The following is a 6,162-nucleotide window of genomic DNA, read 5'->3' as shown; positions in this document are numbered from 1 at the left end:
AAACCCCCAAAAATCGAGATAAATGGTTTTAAAGCCAAAAAAAATCCTAGTATATATTATTTATAAAACAGACCCAAAAAAGGATGGTTGGTTTTGAAAGTCTCAAGAATGGGAAGAGTGATTTTAAAAGTGAAAGGAAACAAATATAAATTATTTTGAAAGCAAAGGAAACCTTTAGGAAGGGCAATTTTAAAGCCAAAACCCATAAAACCCTCCAGAATGGGGATGTGTTTTTGATAGGCCTCTCAACGGGGGAAGGAGAGGAGAAAAGAAAGGAAAGGGGAAGAAAAAGAGAAAGGAAATAAAAATGCTTTTAAAACAAAATAAAAAAGAATGAGAGGTTGAAGGCCCTGCACAGTGGGGTGAGTGGTTTTACACACGTAAAAAAGAATAAATAATTTAAGAGGCAGGCAGGGAATTCGAGGCCCTGGAACTGGGAAGAGCGGTTCCAACAGGAACAGGAGCAGTGCCCTGGAGCCCGGGACAAACCCCTCCCAGAGCCACACCCCAGGGACAGCTGCTTCCAACAGCTCCCCAAACGTGGAATTATTGGTTTTAAAAGCAAAAGTTTTCATTAAGGGCCTGAGCAGCTCCAAAAGAGTCCAAAAACCAGAAACAGGTGGCTTTAAAGGAGAGACAAAAAAGAAAACATACACAGAAAAAAGGGGCTCGGTGGTTCCCAGAGGATAAAGCTTTGGAAATGGAAGGAGTGGTTTTAAAGCAAAAATAAAAAATAAAAACCCCAGTGTAAGTGACAAAAAGCAAAAGCTCAGGGGAGAGCTGTGTGCAAGGCCCCAGAGCCGGGATGGGCAGGGGAGAGCCTGGGAACGGAGTGGGGCGGGCTGGGAGACCGGGAATGGCACGGGAGGGGTTAAACAACCTTGGGAATGGCACGGGAGGGGTTAAACCAACCTTGGGAATGGCACGGGAGGGGTTAAACCATCCTTGGGAATGGCACGGGAGGGGTTAAACCAACCTCGGGAATGGCACGGGAGGGGTTAAACCTCGGGAATGGCACGGGAGGGGTTAAACCTCGGGAATGGGGAGGGGTCTCCAAGGGAAGCCCCGGGCGGTGCCGGGAATTCCCAGCCCAGGATAAATGGGATTAAACCACCCCAAAAGAGGGGCGGATCTGAAAGCAAAGAACCAACCCCAACCCAACCCCGGGAAAATCCAAACCGCGCCAGGATAAATGAAATTACAGCCCCAAATTGGGATAAATGAATTTACAGCCCCAAATTGGGATAAATGAAATTACAGCCCCAAATTGGGATAAATGAATTTACAGCCCCAAATTGGGATAAATGAATTTACAGCCCCCAAATTGGGATAAATGAATTTACAGCCCCAAATTGGGATAAATGAAATTACAGCCCCCAAATTGGGATAAATGAATTTACAGCCCCAAACTGGGATAAATGAAATTTACAGCCCCAAATTGGGATAAATGAATTTACAGCCCCAAATTGGGTAAATGAATTTACAGCCCCTAAAATATCGGGGTAAGTGATAAAAGCCAATATCACCAAAAACAAACAAACAAAACACGACAAGAACCGCGGGAAAAATATTTTTAAAGGCCAAAACCACGGAGAAGTGACTTTAAAGGGAAAAAATAAAGAAGTTTTTTGATAAACAACAACAAAAAAATTGAGATAAGAAGTAATGATGGAAAAAACCCTTGGGAGTCATAATTCATAAAATAAAATAAAATAACAGAATAAAAAAGTATATCAAATAAAATAAAATTAAAATAAAACAAGATAAAATTTAAAAATGAAATAAAATAAAAATAATAAAATAAGTTAGGATAAAATAAATTAGATAAAAATAAAATAAATAAAAATAAAGTAAAAAAATTAAATTAAATTAAATTAAATCACAAAATAAAATAAAATGTAAAGTTAAATTAAATTAAAATAATATAAAATAAAATAAAAGTAAAAAATACAATAAAACAAATAAAATAAAATAGAATAAATCAAAACAAAACAAATAAAATAAAATAAAATAAATATAGAATAAAATAAAATAAAAGTAAAAAATAAAATAAAATAAAGTAAAAATAACAAAATAAATAAATAAAATAACAAATAAATAAATAAAATAAATAAAATAAAATAAAATAAATAAAATAAAATAATAGTAAATAAAATAAAAGTAAATAAAATGAAATCTAAACTACAGCAGCCCAGGATGGTCCCCAGCCCTGCTTGTACCGGGGCCCGCCAGACTCAGACAGGATAAAATCGCTGTTTGTGAATGTTCACTTCCATTTGTAAATATAGAAATATCATTTATAAACATAGAAATGCCATTTATAAATCTATAAATCTATAAATACAAATTTATATAAATATACGAAAGTGTAAGTATAGATATAAATGTATCAATGGATTTGTATACAAATAGACATAAACATGTGAATAAAATTATGCAAAGTAAAATGATGTATGAATATATAAATGTATTTTTATATAGATATATACATTTATATAAATATTCAAATGGACATCAATGTATTTCTAAAATTATGTTAAGAAATATGATATATAAATATACAGAGATAAAAATATACAGAATCATGAATGTATTTCAATACATACATTTAATTATATATAGATACATATAGACAAATATAGAAATATAATTATATTGAGTTATACAGAATATAAAAATATAAATGTATATCAATATATGCAATATATAAAAATATACAAATATGTAACTCTATTTTATAAATATATATTTATATAAATATATAAAAATATATTAATAAAATTGTGTCAAGTAATATTATATATAAACATAAAAATATAGACATATTTATATGTTCATATAATATAAATATACACACGTGAAAATATATAGGATCATAAATATATTTAAAGTTATAAATATATTTTTATAGATACATCCATCTATATAAATACATAAATAGACAATATGTAAATAAAATTATGTTGCATTATATGGAACATAAATATGTCAATATAGAACTACATGAATGTATAAAAGTATAATTATATTTTATATAAATATATCAATATATATGTACATAAATAGAATTATGTGAAGTAATATGAAACACACACATATATATATAAAATATATCGATATGTATATGTATATAAATATATATAAAAATATATAAATATATTATATATAATTTTTATTATATGTGTATATGTGTATATATATAAATATATAAATGAGTGAAGAAATGTGAGAGAGGAGGGAGCTGAGCCCTCCCCCTCCACATCTGCAGTAAATAAATAAATTCATTTATTTATAAATAAATAAATAAATAAATTGCACTGCGATCCGCTGTCGGCGCTGCAGTAAATAAATAAATAAATTTGTTAATTTATAAATAATTAAATAAATGAATTGCACTGCGATCCGCTGTCGGCGCTGCAGTAAATAAATGAATTCGTTAATTTATAAATAATTAAATAAATGAATTGCCCAGTGATCCGCTGTCCCCACTGCAGTTTGGTGCGGGAGCGTTGGGGACCAGCAGCTCCCCCCGGGATTTCCTGGCTGCTCCATCAGGAATTCATCCCTGGACGGGCCTGACTCGCCCTCACCAGAGCGAGCTCTGAACCCCACCCGGGTACCCCAAAAATGCACGGCAGGCATCCAGCACAGGGAAATACAGGGATTAAAATACACATTAAATACCTGTATCCAACACAGGGAAATGCAGGGATTGAATATGTGTTAAATACCTGTATGGAGCACAGGGAAATGCAGGGATTGAATATGTGTTAAATACCTGTATGGAGCACAGGGAAATGCAGGGATTGAATATGTGTTAAATACCTGTATGGAGCACAGGGAAATGCAGGGATTGAATATGTGTTAAATACCGGTATGGAGCACAGGGAAATGCAGGGATTGAATCCATGGATAATACCTGTATCCAGCACAGGTAAATATATGGATTTAAACACAGGTAAATACATGAATTAAAATACACATTAAATACATGTATTAAACACAGGTGAACATATGTATTAAAATATATGTTAAATACACGCATTAAACACAGCTAAATATACACATTAAATATACGTATTAAGCATAAATTATTTTTTATATTATATTATATTACATGACATGACATGACATGATATGATATGTTATTATATGTTATTATATTATATTACATGACATGACATGATATGATATGATATGATATTATGCATTACATACATTACATTAATGACATTACATTACATTATATTACATTACATTATAATTTATATTATATGCATTCTTATAATTTATGTATTAAATGTAAAAATACCCGTTAAATACACATATTAAATACGTGTATTAAAATATATGTCAAATACACGTATTAAACACAGTTAAATCTGTGCACTAAAATATATGATAAATGAAGGTATTAACCGCAGTTTGTGCACTAAAATACACGATAAATGCAGGTGCTAAACACAGTTAAATATATATTAAATACACGTTAAATGCAGGTGCTAAACACAGTTAAGTATATATATTAAATACACGTTAAATGCAGGTACTAAACACAGTTAAATATATATATTAAATACACATTAATGCAGGTATTAAACACAGTTAAATACTATTAAATACACGTTAAATGCAGGTACTAAACACAGTTAATATATATATTAAATACACATTAAATGCAGGTATAAACACAGTTAAATATATTAAATACACGTTAAATGCAGGTATTAAACCAGTTAAGTATATATATTAAATACACGTTAAATGCAGGTTTAAAACAGTTAAGTATATATATTAAATACACATTAAATGCAGGTATTAAACGCAGGTAAATATATATATTAAATACACGTTAATGCAGGTGCTAAACACAGTTAATATATATATAAATACACATTAAATGCAGGTGCTAAACACAGTTAAGTATATATATTAAATACATGTAAATGCAGGTGCTAAACACAGTTAAGTATATATATTAATACACATTAAATGCAGGTATAAACACAGTTAAGTATATATTAAATACACATTAAATGCAGGTGCTAAACACAGTTAAGTATATATATTAAATACACATTAAATGCAGGTATTAAACACAGTTAAGTATATATATTAAATACACGTTAAATGCAGGTGCTAAACGCAGTTAAGTATATATATTAAATACACGATAAATGCAGGTGCTAAACGCAGTTAAGTATATATATTAAATACACGATAAATGCAGGTGCTAAACGCAGTTAAGTATATATATTAAATACACGATAAATGCAGGTGCTAAACGCAGTTAAGTATATATATTAAATACACGATAAATGCAGGTGCTAAACGCAGTTAAGTATATATATTAAATACACATTAAATGCAGGTGCTAAACGCAGTTAAGTATATATATTAAATACACAATAAATGCAGGTGCTAAACGCAGTTAAGTATATATATTAAATACACATTAAATGCAGGTGCTAAACGCAGTTAAGTATATATATTAAATACACGATAAATGCAGGTGCTAAACGCAGTTAAGTATATATATTAAATACACATTAAATGCAGGTATTAAACGCAGTTAAGTATATATATTAAATACACAATAAATGCAGGTATTAAACACAGTTAAGTATATATATTAAATACACGATAAATGCAGGTGCTAAACACAGTTAAGTATATATATTAAATACACATTAAATGTACTAAACCCACGGTGTGTCCTTGGCCGCGGCGGTCTGGGGCTCTGTGTGAGATGGACCCGGTGTGGCACCGGGTGGGGCTGGGGGGGGTTTGTGCCCCGGTGTCTCCCTGCACACCCCCCATGGGGCTGGGCACTTCTGGGGCGCTCCTGTGCCCGGGCTGCCCTGCCCTGCAGGGAAAGGACCCCTGGCACACGGGGGGCTGCCAGTCCTGAGGGGCAGGGGGGAGGGGTGAGGGGTTCAGAGAGATGTGCGGGATTTTGGGGATGTGGGGGATTCGGGGGTGCGAGGAATTTGGGGAGGTTTGAGGGGTTCAGGGAGGTGAGGGGTTTAGAGGTGTGAGGAATTTGGGGACATGTGAGGGGCTCAGGGGTGTGAGGAGCTGTGGGGCTGTGAGGGGCTCGGGGAGATGTGAGGAATTTGGGGAGGTGTGAGGAGTTCAGAGAGATGTGTGGGATTTTGGGGA

This window comes from Serinus canaria, chromosome 2 (genome assembly GCF_022539315.1).
Source record: "Serinus canaria isolate serCan28SL12 chromosome 2, serCan2020, whole genome shotgun sequence".
Taxonomy (NCBI): Eukaryota; Metazoa; Chordata; class Aves; order Passeriformes; family Fringillidae; genus Serinus; species Serinus canaria.
Note: the sequence above shows the minus strand (reverse complement) of the source record.